Here is a 17,320-nt window from a genome sequence, read left to right on the forward strand (position 1 = left end):
GCCCTGGCGGGCTGTGAGCAGCGCGGGGCTCGGCTGGGCGGAGGTGGACGAGGTCGACCGGTCGGATTAACTCATCCGGTAAACAGGCTGCTGACCCTTTGTTGGACAAAAACCGTCAGAGACCTTCTGACATGCTCCGTCGTTTTCAGGCCGGGGACTGAATTTCTGTCATGCGGCTGAGGTGGTGTCGTGTGACTCAAATCACGTCTTTTACAGAATCTGCTTTGTGTGCAAATCTTTGAAATGAGACATGTAGAATCAAGTAATATTGACGCCATATTACAATTTGAACCCAAAATCTGTTTTGGTAGAATATTTCCTGACAGAATTTTAATGTCACACGTGATTGATTCAAGGACCATCAAGGGGAAACTGTCAGATTTGCAGATAATGTCTTTTTTTCACAGTTTCTGTGTAACTTGTGTAATCTCTCAGCCCACTGGCTGTGGAGTTGATGAGTGAGTGCATCGGTTTTTCTATTCGGCTTGATGAGGTTTAACGTCTCCAACGACCTCTGACGTCTCATTTAGACACCTGTTAGCAAGCACCTTATTGAAACTTAAAGCTACAGTGTGTAATATTGACTTATTCACTTAAATTTAATATATTGTCCATAACTATGTGTTTGTATATGTAGTTAGTTATATATATATTTACATGAGGTGGACCCGACCTCCGTGTGATTCGCCATGTTTGCTACGTCGTGTTAAAAATACGATTGTTGCACAAAACAGTGGCAGAATACGTCGCATTTGCGTTGAATTTTTCAGCGCTGCCGGAAACCAGAAATGAAATCAGCGGTTCGCACCATAAAGTGTCCCCTGTCGGTTGTTCAGTTGGTTGCGGTTTGCAACTTTACCACCAGATGCCGCCAGAAAGGTACAAAATTGACACACTGTAGCTTTAAATACAATCACCAGTGAGGTTTTTACTGATGAATTTTACGTTGGAAAATAAAATAAAAGTCTTGAGTTTGACCTGAATAAAGGCATTGAAGCAAAAACAACAACAGGAAGTGGAAAACTGACCTGATTTCAGGGTTTTTAGGTCTTGTTCAGCAGTTTTTAATCAGAGCTGCGAAAACAAAAACAATGGAAATGTCAGAATAAGAATGTAACTTGTGGTTCAGGCAGTGAAAAACATGAAGGAGCGTTATGCTCGTGCTTCACGGGGTGAGCGGGCGTGAACTCACCGCGTGGTGACTGACAGTTAAGATCCACTTACAGCTGTGACAAGTAGTAACGATTGATTTTCCTGGACTGAGCGCGGCCGGTCGGCGATGCCCGCTCCAGCCGTGGCATTTCATTTCAGAGTGCGTGCGCGCGTGCGTGTGTGTGTGTATACTCCAAATATTTATTGATGTCCCGCTCTGCGTTTCAGAGCTGGTAAATGTTAAAGGGTACTAATGTGAAAAAGGGTTAGAAAAAAGAGAGCGAGGACGTGTGGACGTGCGCTGCTTCATGCTGGAGACTCTCAATGGACTCAGTGTGCACACAGACAGAAATATGCAGACACATTCCTTTTATTTCATCATAACGCCGCGTGCGCGCGTGCGTGTACGTGCGCTCTTGTGACGTAAACGGACTTGACCTTGATCGACTCTTCGTGAATCAATACTTCCTGTTTGTCGTCTGCTCCTCAGGTGCGTCGGTGAATGCAAACGATTCATTGATTGTGTGTGTGATCAGTGACTCTCATCACACTCGGTTATTTATAGCGTCTGTATCAGTAATGAACCACACGAACCCATAAACCGTCAGCGGCGGTGACGTCACCGTCGTTACTTCCTGTTTGAAATGGACGTTTAGCGATTTTGATTTGCAGCTCAAACATTCAAATGACCTTTGTCTGGATTTAATGGTGGAAAATATACGATTGCATCATTTATCATTTATACTGACGACCGCAGATGGAAACCGACGAACGTATGAGATTAGGAGTAAAAATCGAATTCATGAAACAGAGAACAGAGCTCTTCAGCACATGAGGGATCAGCCGACCTTTGTGTTGCCCTCTGTGACGTCACGCTGACGTCAGGTTAGTATCTGCATCAGGGGGGTTATGTTGTCACTAGGGACGCAACAATACCACTTTTTCGTGTCCGATCCGATACCGATCCTGCAACCTTGAGTATCTGCCGATACCCATCCGATACCCATCCGATACAATCTTTTCCCCACTCGTAAAATACAATATTAATAATTCATTGTTCAGGATGCACTTTGCCTAATCTAGCCGTCTAGAACCTCAATACTCATCTGTGAAACAAATAATCAACTCCCCTGAAGGAAGACACGCACATAGCCAGCTACATGACTGAGTTATGGAATACTGCTGTTTAATTTCTCAGAGAACTTTTGCCAGAATTTTTTTTTATGGTCAGTACCGTTCAACAAGCAATAAAAAAAAAAAATTAACAGCTAACTGTTAATTTAATAATAATAAATTAACATGAAAATATGATGTCGGATTGTCGTTCAAGGCTTAGTAGATATGTAAATAGGCACTTATTTGGTATGTTTACTGTTATGCATCAGATCGGATTTTACTTCTTATTCGGATCTAGACATCCCTAGTCGTCACCCCTGTCTGTGTTTGTTCATCAGCAGGATTAGAAGCAACAGAACATATTTCCAGTAAACTTGGAGGGATGAACATGGACCAAGAAAGAATCTATTAAATGTTGGCGTGGATCTGGATCAATTGGCGGATCCAGGAATATTTAATCTCTTCCTTTAACATCGTGAGATAGAAGCTTTTTTTTCTCCACATTTTCAAATATTCCCAGAGAATAATTCATGGATCTTGATGAAGATGACATATTTAGTGAACTGATATTATGAGTGGGTGAGATTTGGTGCAGCTTGATTAAATGTAAGTTCTGTTGGGCCTCGGTGGAGGTGTGAGCTCTACTGAGTGATTTCCTGATTTAAGATTTCCTCATGTTGGACTAACACTTGTCTCCTCTTCGACAAATATCCAGAGTTCTGCGGCAGAAAACCCTTTTTTTCCTTTTTTTGCTCCCTGACTCTGCATTAACTGTAAACCAGACGGAGAGCGGCTCATTTGGGTCTTTAGTCGTGATAAATGCTCAGTGTGGTCATTTGCGACAGATTAGATTAAAAGTCGTGAAACGAAGAGCTCATAAACACGAGGAGGCGGCGAGTGTAAATATGAAAACGGATCTAACAAGCGTAATTAATCAGAATTAGGTCTGTGAATGTTTCTTTAATTGGTATTTTACAGTTTAATGTAATGACTATACAACAGCAGCATCCCCCCTCGGATCACTGCTCCGGGGAGGAGCCCGACTGACGGGGATTATTTTGAGGGGGTGATACCGACAGTATAGTAAGAAAGGTCTGATACCGATGTGCTGGTTGATAGTATTGATTATTGATAATGAGCCACAGACACGATGTTCCCCTGCGGCTCCTGATGGGTCAGCGAAGGTGGGCGTCCAGTCTCGGCCCGTCTGAGCGTCGACTGTGTTTCTTGAGATGAAGCATCAGATCGAATCCAACTGACCGTTTGGTGATTTATTCTGACCATCCTGCTGAAGACTCGACCAGCCGCTGAATCTGGATTCTCACGCAACTTATTTTAGACAAGGAGGCAGTAAGAGGCACACACACACATGCACACACATGCACACATACGCACACACACGCACACACACGCACACACTATGAAATGAGTCGCCAAGTGAGCCTGCCAGCCGCTGCTCATGACTGCTGCTGCACCTCGATCCTCCAGACCACACTGTCCATTGCACTCAGAGAGATTGATTTTGGAAAACAACTTTTATTAAAAAATCACCAGAACATCACGGTTTTTGCACAAATGCACTAAAAACAAAAAACAAAAAATAAATAAATGGATGTATTAAATAAATAAAGTCATAAAAGCACAGAGTGAAAGATGAGCTAGAGAGAGGGGGAGGAGAAACAGAAAGAGAGAGAGGGGTGGAGGAGAAACAGAAAGAGAGGTGGAGGAGAAACAGAAAGAGAGAGAGGGGTGGAGGAGAGGGAGAGAGAGGGAGTAGAAACAGAGAGAGAGAGATGGAGAGAGAGAAAAGAGACAGATTGTGCAAAGAAAGAGATGATTGGAAGGCTGATGGATCCGGTGTGTTCCTGTTCTTCTATCTTAGTGAGGACCAGTTGGAGACATGTTCTACTTGTTCTTCTATCTTAGTGAGGACCAGTTGGAGACATGCTCTACTTGTTCTTCTATCTCAGTGAGGACCTGAGTGAGGACGTGTTGGTTCTCACTTCCTGTCCGAGGGTTAGGACCTGGCTTCAGGCTTCAGGATAGAAACAGGTTCAGGGTCAGTGAATATAACCTTAAAAACACTGTTTGGTTATCTGTGATATTACTATAATATGTTTTTTAATGTACATGATTTACTGAAAAACTGTGACAGCTGCTCTGACTGTCTGAGCAGAGTAACAGAAGAAGAAGAAGAGATGGAGACAAGGTGCAGGAGGCAGAGTAGTATTAGTAGTAATATGCAAACTGATTCTCCAAAACACCATATTCACTGCAGCTGCCAATCATCAGGGAACTAAGTGACGATGGCAGAACACACACACGCGCGCGCACACACACACACACACTTCTCACAGTCCTCGGCTCATTAATTCATCCCAAGTCTCTCTGTCTCTTTCTCTCTCTCCCATGTCGTCTCTCTGCTCTGATTGGCTCACGTTGAATCGGCTCGCCAGGATTTCCATTTCCAACCTGATATAAAATGTATTGCTTGTTGGCCGCTGAGATCCAATGCATGTTACACACAAATACACACGCACACACACGATAAAAATAGATCGAAGCGGCTGTTTGTCACTCTCTCTGTGTGTGTGTGTGTGTGTGGGGGTGTGTGTGTGGTTCTACTGGTTCATCATTTGGTTCCTCTTTTTATTATTACTCACACCGACACATCTCTCTTTTTTATTTCATTTTATTTTCTTCAAATCATTTTGTTTTCATTTTACTATTCTGAAATGTTGACTCACTTTTACCTCAGTCTTAAGGTTTGTTTCAGGAGTTTATTTCATCGGTTTCTAAAATCATGAATGTTGTGCTGTATATTTAATATGGCGTCTATATGGAGACTCTCAGCACCACAGCCGGAGAACAGGGGGAGTCGTTTGTCGGTGCAGACATCTCCCTGCGTGAAGAGCGACTCACGGAATCTCTGCTCTTTTTGTGAAATAAATACCAGTCATGAGTTATCGCAGTTGTATTAAGAAGTGTATTTTGTCTAATCAGCCTCGACTGCAGCCGAGACGTGGGCTCCGTCTCCTCGCAACGGAAACTCATTAAATTTCCGATGTGAAACTTCGTCACGGGCGGAGGAGTTCTGAGTTTGCATGCTTTGCAGAGGGCGGAGGCGTCGCCGTGCCACCGCCGCCGCGTCGTCGTCGTCTTCCTCCTCGTCCTCATCGTCATCCTCGTCCTCCTCCTCGTCCTCCTCCTCGTCCTCCTCCTCCTCGCGAGACTGCGGCCGTTGGTTTTCTGGTCCAGTTCAGAATCTTTATCATGCATGTGAACATATGCACGTGTGTGTTACACCTGTGAGCCATGTCGGCAGCTCTGCTGATGCGATGCGACTTTTTTCAATTGCGCCTGTGTGATTTACTCCTTCTCTTACAGCATGTAAATGCAGAGCCGTGTTTGTTTCCTCACCTGTCGACCTGCCGCCGTGACGTGCGGCTGTTCCACCGCTTCGTGACGTAGACGAACGCACTCTTGACAGAGCTACATGTCACACACACACACACACACACACACACACACCTCCAGTCGAACCCGTGTGTGCAGTGATGCGGGCGAACGTGTCAGATGAGGCCGTGACAGCTCGACGCCTCTAACACGCGCAGCAGAGACTTTCATAATGATCACAGAGTTCGGGCGTCAGATGTGACACGAGCCTTTGTAATAAACTGTCAGGGCTACACGCCGCCGATGACAATACACGGAGCATCAGACGACGTTATCATGTTCCTGCATTTCACATGATGATGATAACGAGATTAACAATCGTCAGCCCCTCTGGAAACGGAGCCGCCCCCGCGGGCTGTCGGGGGCTTTCGTACGAGCAACAGCTGTGGTGAAAAGTGAGAGCAGGGATTTTCCTTTTCTTGGAGCGACGACGAGGTGGAAGTGTTTCTGACAGCAAGTGTGAGCGACGCTGGCAGTCGAGTCGTGACTGTTGAGAAACCAATCAGGAAGAGAGTTCTCCAACGGAAGGGGGACCAGCAGCGTTTCCACAAGTCTCTGTTTTGGAGGTCGGCTCGGGGGTAGTGTGGGACGCCAGACGTAACCATAGCAACAGTGATGCATTTTGACATTTTATCACCTGTTAATTTCTGAACAGGAATCATGGGTAATGATGAGGTGTTAGACACGTGACTCCACGAGAAGCATATTCTCCTCATACGCAGACAGGCTAAATGTGAACACGAAGACGTTCCCTTTGATATTTGCAGTTTCAAAAAAAAAAAAAGCGAGCAGGTGCTCCCGGTCTTTTCCTGCAGGAACAAACCTCATTATCAGCTGCAGAACAAGTGTCCTTGTTAGTGTCCTGCGTGTGTGTGTGTGTGTGTGTGTGTGTGTGTGTGTGTGTGTGTGTGTGTGTGTGTGTGTGTGTGTGTGTGTGTGTGTGTGTGTGTGTGTGTGTGTGTGTGTGTGTGTGTGTGTGTGTGTGTGTGTGTGTGTGTGTGTGTGTGTGTGTGTGTGTGTGTGTGTGTGTGTGTGTGTGTGTGAGTGAATGAGAACAGTGAGTCAGGTCCAGATCGTGGTCTCACCCCGAAGGTCACCCTCAGCTACCGTTGGCTCGCCGGAGGGTATCGGCAGCAAAGCTAATATAGAGCAGAGTCCACACGGGAGCCACTCAGTGACAAGTCAACTGTGTGTGTGTGTCGCAGTCTCTCTGCAGGAGGTTAATGACTGAAGTGTGTTGAATATCGACACCATGAGCAGATGAAAACACTTGTCTGTGTCCGACTCGCGCATCATGATGGGCGATTATGGCAAAAATCGAACAAAACATATCTCTCAACACACACAAATGACCCGTTCCAGTCACTGCAGCATGTACAGTCCATTGTGTGGGGGGGCGTCCTCTGATGATGTCACAGGACTAATAGCACGCGCGTCGTCCATGAGCATCACAACAAGCAGGCCCGGCGGCGTCACCCGTGGACGATGTCAGGCGGACGGTTCTCTCTCCTGCGGGAGCCGATCGCACGCCTCCTCAACTGGTGCCACCGGTTCACCGGCTGTTCTCCAGCTGTGGTGACTCGTCTCTGTCCCGGTCGCAGCCAATCACTGACACATCCAGTGATGACATCACAACCCGGCGCACGACCCCACTACAGCTGAAGCCTGGGAAAGGGCCCCGAGCTCGTTCTCTTTGCGTGGCTCGCCCAGTCGCGGAGCCACGCCCACAATTTTAAGCCTCGGATCAGGACCAGTCCCCGATTCTGAGAAATGAAGTTGGTGTGTTTATTTCAGTCTGATTTGAATATCCCGCATTCCTGAAACGCGTACGTCGGCATCGCAGCTCTCGTTTAGCATCACTTCAGTCCGCGTTTATTCTTCACGTGGAGCCCGTGAGGTGATTTCTTTAGCGACCGTCACGCTTCGCGTCCTCACGCGGCGACAAATGGGGTGCGGAGCGGCTTCCGCGGCGCCGCCTCTACATACACTCGTCGGCGAGATAATTGATACTAACCACACATCTCCTCCTCCTCCTGATTGATGCCTCCACATTCGCCGCTGTGCTTTTATAAATAGATCAGTTGGAGTGGAGTCGTCCTCCCCGCTGCCTGAGTTCCCACAGGGGGACGCTCCTCATTTAACAGAGAGGAATTAGCATATTAGTGCCAGTTCAGAGCCAAACACCCCCCCCCCCCCCCCCAAAAAAAAAAACCCCAACAAAAAACTGGTCCTGTTCCACCGGAGCTGAGCCAGTGCAGCCGGCCAAGAGAGGGATGAGACGGGAGAGAAAGGATAGAGAGGGGCGATCAAAGTCTCCCTTCTTTGCATCCCCCTCCTTTCCCACAATCCTCCTCTTTTAGCATTCGGTTCCGTCCTCCTCTTGTTAGTGAGCCGTGTTACCCCGTTGCAGCGATGAGCTCAGAGAGGAGTCTGGAATTCCCTCAGTCGGCGAGGAAGCAGAGCGACAGTAGGTCGCGGCAGCAGCGTCGTCGGTGTAACTTGGGGCCGCGCACTCGTCCTCGCCGCCTCACACAAAAAAGGACAAATGTGATCAGTCTTCGCTCTCGACTCGTTCATTCGTCAGCCGGGGTTTGGATGTGTGGTAATTCGATCACTTGTCATCACATTTTCCCCACTATCGCTGGGAAAGCGATTCATAATTCATGTGCGAGGAATGGGTCTCAGTCGGGAAGCAAAGCGGGCGGCGACGTGGTCAGGGGCCATCGTGAGCCGTGGGAAACAAGTCGTCCACTAACCAGAGGGTCGCTGGTTCAGTCCCAGTCTCCCAAAGGCTCGTGCTTGAGTGTCCTTGGGCAAGACAGTGTGAATGATGTGTGATAAAACAGTGGTACGTGTGTATTAATACTTGAGTGTGTGTGAATAGTAGATGATACAGAAAGACGATCAGTGACTGTGTACAAAGATGGACGACACGTCTCCACTTGCAAAAGTTGGAATATCTCGGATAGAGGCGCCGCCATCTTGTGCTTTTGATGATGAGCACAAACATATAGATCAGTGCGATAAGAACTACCTTAAAGGAGAGAAACGATCCTTGGAGACATTTATTTAAGGTCTACTTTCATTTTTTTTAGTCTGTCCCATCTGCTCACATGGAGAGAGCAGGGTTTATGACCTATACTGCAGCCATCCACCAGGGGGCGATCATGATGATTTGGCTTTAGTTTTAGGAGTCATCGTGTCATCCATCTTTATTTTACAGTTCACAGAAGATCAGATAGCTGCAGAACTAATGACACGATTTCCTTCTTAATTTTCTCTATGGTTTTATTTTCGTTAATGATACAAACGGACCCCCGTGCCCCAGACTCAAGACAAACCTGAGAAAATTAAAGGTTGTCTTCATGTTGAGACCAAGTATAATTTCTCTACATATCCAGCTGCCTCCTCTTAAGTGTCTGTGATTTAGTTAAATTCCACCACATGAATGTGTCCGTTTGGACCACGTTGGACATCTGGATGGGACTTCAGTGTCTCAGTTAGATCAGTGAAGGGTGTTTCTTTCTTTCTTCTTAGTGAGTTCAGTGGATGTAAAACACCAGATGTGTCCATCGCCGCCTCGCCCTCGCAGCTCGTGTCTCGTCACTTTCCGAACGACGTCTTCATGAGCCACCAGTGTCTGTGCGTCTCGCTTCATATCTGCGTCTCCCCTCTGCTCGTCCGTCTCTGGGGGGGGGGGCCTGGTGCTGCCTCGCCACAGACGCTCGGCGGATGATTGGCCATTTAATATTTAATCTGTCCGACTCAAAGTTTGGCAGAGCTGTGCAGCGCGGGCCGTCTGCCACGGCCTTCGTCACGGACAGAAACACAAAGGACATGAGGAGGCGACTTAACTTCTATTCTTTAGTTTCGCTAACGAGCAGATGACCTTTATCTTTCACTTGTGGTGAGACAGGAGTCTCATAAAGTACAAAACTAACTGAAATACCAGACACGCCTGTTTTTTCTTTATTAGAACATTTTTACAGTGAAACCTGCAGGGTTTTTTTTAAATCCAACATTTTGTTCATTTCCAAGAACGAAGCTGCAGTTTAGTGATGTTGTGATTCCTCTGGACGTTCAACTCACTTGATTCTGACAAGTCAACGTCTCTGCGGCTGCAGGTTTGCATGTTGGAACATTTAAAAGCGGATTCGTTTTTTTTCTTTCTGAAAAAGTCTCTCACCAGCGGCCATGAGATTGCAAACTGCACCATTTAAAAACCACAGGTAATTCCTGTTTAATGGTTTTGACAAAAAACCCTCTTGCTATTTGCTTCGGTGTTTTGGTGCATAGCAAAATAAATTTGAGAGCGAGTAAATGGGCTGTATTTATAAAGCACTTTCCTCGTTTAATCGACCACTCGAAGCGCTTTTCGCCCATTCACGCTCGCGTTCATACGGAGCTTTTTCTGTCACATTCATGCGGCGCCGGAAGAGACAAGTTTAGGGCGAAGTGCCCAAGGACACTCCGGCTTGCTGACCCGGGGAGGTGGGGCCTCGAACCACTGACCTTTTGGTGTGTGGATGACTTCCCAGCTCCTGAGCCAAAGACCAAAGAGAAGGAGATAGACGGGAAGATTATGTACACGAGCAATGAACTATACAATAAATTGAATACGTGAAAATACAAACAAAAAAAATATATATATTTCAAATGTACAACGTGTGAAGCGTCCAGTACTAGCTGACCTTTGAGAGGAGCTCGAGTCCAGTCCACAGCAAACTTGGCAAAGGTAAAATCTGTTGTCTCCACGGTAACTGAACTTGGGTGAAAGAGGGTGGAGCCTGACACAGGTAGTGAACAACATGGCCGACACTGTAGCCAGCTCCAGTTCAGGCTGAATCATTTAGTACATAATCGGCAGATATTCAACTTGGTTTTTTGTCACACGCAAAAAGTCAAACTCGCACTAAACCTCGAAACTGAAAATGTACAATTTTCCTCTGTTTTTTTTTTAATGTTCCGTTTTTTTAATTTTGTTTTACAGATAAAATAATATATTTGAATGTTCATTTTCTACACCAGATCTGCATCAGTCTATCTACATCAGTTTATTAGTAAGTCAACTGTTTTCAACCTCTTGACAATAGGAACACTTGACCATTTCGAAAAAATATTTCATATTTAGGGGATCGACACCTACGAGCGTGTGAGATTTGGTGCAGCTTCATTGGACTTCAGGACTGTCGGGCCTCGGCGGAGGGATGCGCTCTACTGAGTGATGTCCTAGGTCCCTGTGAATCTCAGAAACCGGGGACTGTTCTCCCAGTTACAAGTCGGAGTGGCATCTCGTTGATCGTGAAGCAGCCCATTTTGAGGTGAAATAGTTGCGCCATGTTGCTTCAAAGTGAAATGACAACACCTCAGACATCCACGTGTTAGTTCGCGAACTCTGCAGTCGCTCCACTTTTCTCCCTCATTAAATGCAAATGCAGAAAACTGTTGGAAAATTGGGTGAAATCTTCTTGCCTGTGGGGGAATTTTAAAAAAAACAAATACAAAAAATAGAGAATACATCTTTGTTGTGTTGTTGTTGAGTTGTTGTGCTCACGGGAAGAAAGAGGGTGGGAACCACAGACAATCACAGATCGTTTCACCCACTCGCTCCTCACTTGGACCTTTTTCATCTGCGGCTTTCCAACAGCAGCGGTTTCCACGCTCTCCACTTTCTAACACCGCGTCGATCGCAGAGCGCAGAGCGGCCCGGGGGTGTAATCCGTCTCCACATTAACATGCGCGGCGGGCAGGGGGCCCGGGGCTTTGAGCGGGGCCCGTGGAAGCTAACGAGCTAGCCGCGTCGAGGAGAGAATCGCTGAGGGGAGATCCATTGTCAGCGCTGTTTGTGAGGCAACTATCTCCCCGAAACACGCCTGGCGCCGAGCTGAGCGACATTTAAAAAAGCCCACAGAGAGCTGAGTGTGTGTGTGTGTGTGTGTGTGTGCGTGTGTGTGTGTGTGTGTGTGTGTGTGTGTGTGTGTGTGTGTGTGTGTGTGTGTGTGTGTGTGTGTGTGTGTGTGTGTGTGTGTGTGTGTGTGTGTGTGTGTGTGTGTGTGTGTGTGTGTGTGTGTGTGTGTGTGTGTGTGAGAGATACTGAGCCTGGAGCAGATCCACTCAACAGCCAAGTGTTTCAATGCTGCTTTTAGCAGAATGCTGCTGCTCTTAACAGCACTTTGCGATTGAACGCAGCGTATGTGTTTGTGTGTGTGTGTGTGTTGCAGGAGGCATCGTCAACAAAGTGAACGAGTGAGCAGACATTTTGTTGATGATTGCTAAATGGGTCCTGGGCAGAGCACAGAGAGTCGAGGACGCGACAGAAAAGTCAGAGGGGTGAGAGAGAGCGAGGTTCTGAACCACGGGCGGACGACGTGACGGCAGTACCCGACATAGTTTAGCTCCATGACTGTACAGTAGGAGGAAGTGGAGATACGTTGTCCATCTTCGTATACGGTCATTGATGGTTAAAGTTGAAAAATCCCGGCAGTTCGAACGCGCCTCAGTGTCTCCTGGTCTCATAACAGAGTCAATCACTCTCCTGTTTCCAGAACTGAGCGTTACGCCAACATTACATATGGGTGTCCACATTCTTTTGGCCATATATTGGATTTATACTTTAATTGGTCCTATATTTAGTTGCCCGACCAATCAGAGCAGCCCGGTGTTCGTCTCTGAACCAGAGGGGAGCTCCCGGTCTCCATCCATCCATCCATCCCTCATCTGGTTCGTTCCCCGGCTCCCGCCTGGTTCAGCCGATCCTCGGAGCGTGTCATCGCGCCCCTCCACCTCTTCCCACATCCTCCACAGATCCGCCTATAAATCACTGAACCTATCACGTGGGCCGAGGAGATGCCAGGCATGACCAGACAGCTTCATCTGGCCCAGTCCTCACACCGTAGGCTGTTCAAACACTATTTATCGTAGAGCATATAGGCACAACAGACACCCCCCCCCCCCCCCCCCCCCCCACACACACACACACACACACACACACTCTGTCAAAGTGGTCATTATTCAGAGGGAGAAGACCTGAATGTAGAACTTGTGAAGTGCTGTTCACATGATTTAGAGCTAAGCTAAATAACCGGAGCCTCTTCCTCCCGGATTCCCAAACGCGCTGAATTAAAAAGTCCATCGTACCCGGAGCGGCGCCGTTTCATTAAGTGAGGTCGCTGAATGTTTAACTGGCACGGAGGTCGTCACTCAAAAGTCTGAGACCGTTCGGACCCCGTCGCCTCCTCTCTCCTCTCCAATATCCCTCCTCTAATCACCTCCTCGCCTTCATCCTCACAATCTCTCCTCATCGTCTCCACCATTCTCTTTCATCTGTCCACCAGGCCCAGACGGGCCTGGTGCTGCTAATGAATTATGTAAGCACATATACACTGCGTGCACAATTATTAGGCAAGTTGTATTTTGACCATATCATCATTTTTATGCATATCTTCCAACTCCAACCTGTATCAACTTGAGTGCTTAATGGATCTCTGTGTGTGTGTGTGTGTGTGTGTGTGTGTGTGTGTGTGTGTGTGTGTGTGTGTGTGTGTGTGTGTGTGTGTGTGTGTGTGTGTGTGTGTGTGTGTGTGTGTGTGTGTGTGTGTGTGTGTGTGGTTCAAAGGGTCAAAGGGTCAAAGTGTCAAATATTAGAGGACAGTAGTTGGTTGTTAATGTGATGGATCTGTGTGTGAATCAGTCAACGGCGACTCTTCTGAAACCTCGTTGCTCCCACTCGAGTCGACAATTAAGCAAGTGCGACAAGGTTTTATCAGGGACGGACTGTGGAGACTGATGTTCAGTCTCTGGGTGCCTGACTCCTGAGAGCCGCTGCTCCCACCTGTTCGAATCCAGCCGGAACCGTCTCTGAGCGTCGTCGTCGTCGTCGTCGCCGCCCGGAACGGCCTCGACTTCAACGTCGAGCTTTACGGAAAAACGTCGAGTCTGTCCCAAGCATCAAATGAGTCAGACGAGACGTCGTGCCTGAGGAGGGACTCTGGTAGTTGGAGAGAGATGCGGTCGGAGAGGCCAGGGACGCATTCGGGGTGAACTGATGAAAACATTCCGTGCTTCGCGCAAAACGGACGTGACGAGGAAGAGGAGGCTGAACGGAGAAAGACCGTGAGTCAGTCGACGCGCGAGGCTTTTTTTTTCTTCTTTCCTGAATCGCGGTCGAGCTGAATGCTTGATATACTGTTTCACAAATATAGTGATGATAACTACGTACACACACACACACACACAGTGAGTCACACAGTGAGTCACACAGTGTATAACCATCCAGTCGCATGTTGCTTTCTGCTTCATTTACCCATCAGTCTGCAGGCTCAGGAAAATAACTGCCTGTTGATGAATGCCTGCGCCCACATGGGTGTATTTCTGTCTGTGTGCATGCATGTGTGTGCATGTGTGTGTGTACGTGTGTGTGTTGTAGGAGGAGGAGGAGTAGTAGGAGGGTATCACAGAAAATGAGATGTGGTAATGAAATCAGTGATTGCTGTACTCGGGGCGGGTCACTGTAATTAAGTGTGTTTAGCACACGATGGTTCTTTCTCCCCCTCTGTCTTTCACGCACACACACACACACACACACACACACACACACACACACACACACTCCAGCGGCGATGTCAGATCGTGAATTGCTTTGTTACTTCCTCTGAGGTGAAAGCCGTGCTCATGCCACAACAGCACATTCAATGATGTTCAGTGTGAATAAATGAATCCGTTGAAAAAACAACAGACAGCAGCCGAACTTCATAGAGAATCTTTTTTTTTAAGTTTCCTTCAGTATCACAGTGATTGCAGTGACAGGTGACTGTTCATCACTGCAAACATTGACTTTCACCGTTTTCTGAGACAAGAACATTTCCCCATCGGAAGAAACGACTTTTGGTTGGAGAACGACTCTCATCAGGATGTTGTTTCTCGTCAGGAGAGCGTCTCTCTCGGCCGGAGACGAAGAGCTGTAACTGGACTGGAGAGCTTTGTGTTTAGCTCTATTGTCTTACATGGTAAACTTTACACCTGCTAAACATGAGCTTGTTGGCCAGGGCTTGCAACTGACGATTATTTTCATAATCCATAAATCTGTTGATTATTTTCTTGATTAATCGATAAGTTGTTTGGTCCATAAAATATCAGAAAATGGTAAAACAAAAAAAAAATGAAGATGGTGTTTCCCAGAACACCAAGAAGATGTTTTGTCTTGTCCACAAACCAAAGATATTTAGTTCACTGTCACAAAGGAGCAGGAACATTTAAAATATTCACATTTAAGAAGCTGAAATCAGAAGATTTTGCCTCTTTTTTCTTCATAAAAACGACTTGAACTGATTAATCGGTTATCAAAAGAGGTGGCGATTAATTTAGTAATTCGTGACAACTGTCTCTATATTTAGGTCCGATGTGTAGGCACCTTGTTGCTATGGTTACCTGCAGCGTACTGTTGCCTGTATACTGATGTCAAAATTTTGATCTTTATCTGTCCGACAGTCGCAATCGACACCTGTCGGTCAGTATGAAGTCCAACACGTCCCTCCCTCCGCCTGCTTCGTATCCATAGCGACTCTGGCGGTCGGCGCTGACCCCCGCGACCCCCGACATGTGGGCCAAAAGGCCACGGGACACGAAACACAGCCCCCTGTCGCAAATCATGCGACGCTCCTCCCTTTAACAGACACCACCGCGGAGCAGACGGTCAGTGACGCGGAGCCGCCCGCCGTCCGGCGCTCCTACAAATGTCAGACGAAAAATGTCGATAACCGCGTCGGCCGCGGTCACACAGACGCCTTTTCTCCCTCCGTCTCCTCCTCGATGACTTCAACTGCTTCCACATTCCGCTCAGGCTCCGAGAAGCTCCCGGGCCTTTGAATCTACTCTGGATTTCTCATTGTCATTCGTCCTCGTCCTCCTCCTCCTCCTCCCGCTCTCCCTCCGTCCCGGTGTTTGGGTGCCCGACTGTCAGTCGCTCTCCGTCCCCTCCCTCTTCCATTCCCCCGCGTCTTGGATCAATGCAGCTTTAGCCGCCGTCGCCCTCCAGCTCGGGTCGCGCCGGCCTCTCCCCGGCTCTCCCTCTCTCCACCCCGCGTCGGGGGATCAATGCGGAGGTTTTGCCGTTGTCACATTGTAGTGCAGCTTGTGTTTTATTGAAGCTGTCAAGGTGCTGACCTTCCCGTGTCCGGGGGCAGAGCGAGGGATGCCAGCAGGTATGATGGAGGGAGAGAGAGAGAGATGACCGAGCCGGTTATGAGTCTAATCTATCACCGGGGCGGAGCAGGCGGAGCAGGGTTCGGTTTGCTGCTGACTTCGGGCTTCAAACACACAGCTCCCTTTATGTTTTATTTATTCTTTATTTCAATTATTCTTCACATCGCTCACCTGCGTCTCTTTGTCTCCTCTGCCTCTTTTTTCTTCCTGCCGCTTTATTCAATCCAGGGAATGGTCTTCACCTTCACAGGCAGTTTCACTGTCTGTTTATTGCTTCGAGGAGAAAGTGAGGACACGTCTGCATGGACGCACCGGGTCTGACTGGTCACGCACACACATTCAGCCCGGAGGCCTCGACGTCGCCACCGTTTCACTCAACATCACACGTGTGTCCTCGTAAAACAATCAGTTCTTTATTTCAGGAAGCTAAAATGACGCAAACAGGTGGAGGTGAACTTAGAGGGGAAAGATGATGTTTAAATCTAAAAGATAAATAGAACCAACAGAAGAATGAATCGTCCAACTAAAACAAAATAGATGAAACCAAACCTAACTGACGACTCCGTGTCCACAAACCATCAAACATTAAAAAACAGCCTGTTCCTAATGAGACATAACTCACATCTTTAAATGTGTGTGAAGATCAGCGAGTAAACTAATCTCGGCCCAGTCCCAATAAAGTTTCACAGCAGCCTCGTAAAAGAACGAGTTTTACACAGCAAATCGAATTTAGGTTCCAGATTATCAAGCGTTAACTACAAGCGTCCTGCAACGGCAGCTGGCGAGAGACGGACGCCGCGACGCACGAGCTGACCAGACTCTTGACCTGCTGACTGCAGAGGACCGTTCGTTATTGTGTTCTGTTATGTGCGTTGTAATATGTAGTTCGAGCAAAAAATTATGATAAAAACGTCCAATTTTTGTCCATTTTAAATTTATAACCAAATCTCAGTTCTTTTCTCAGAGTTAATTGACTTACATAAGTTTTTTAATTTAGGTCGTACAGAGATATGAATCATTTGACGATTCTCCAAGGATTGACATCACGGGAAGAAAAAAAACTACCAATGAAGGAACTGGAAGAACATTTCTGCCGGTTCCAGATTTGATTTGGTGAAACTGGATGTGGAGAGCTGGACCGGGAGCAAGTCCGATCAGGAACCTGGGAGGGGGGGAAGGAGGCGGGAACATGAAAGGGACCGCCCCTTCCAGATGCTGGATCGAATCACATCCGAGTGACACCACATCCAAACGCCACAAAGACAGAGGGAGACACATGGCGGAGAGGGGGCGGGGCTTACGGCCCTAATAGCAGCAGCCACAAAATGAATCGCATGACTTCAGAGCGCGGGGCGGGTCAGGTGACCTGCTGGACCAGTGACATCATCTGACATCA

General features: G+C 47.5%; 1 protein-coding gene across 6 annotated transcripts in view; it reads left to right on the forward strand.

Annotated features, from left to right (window-relative positions):
* LOC118309605 (metabotropic glutamate receptor 7) overlaps positions 1-17,320 on the forward strand; it is a 215,066-nt gene that overhangs the window by 93,346 nt on the left and 104,400 nt on the right. The gene's annotated exons all lie outside the window — the stretch shown is intronic.

This window comes from Scophthalmus maximus, chromosome 6 (assembly GCF_022379125.1).
Source record: "Scophthalmus maximus strain ysfricsl-2021 chromosome 6, ASM2237912v1, whole genome shotgun sequence".
NCBI classification, from domain to species: domain Eukaryota; kingdom Metazoa; phylum Chordata; class Actinopteri; order Pleuronectiformes; family Scophthalmidae; genus Scophthalmus; species Scophthalmus maximus.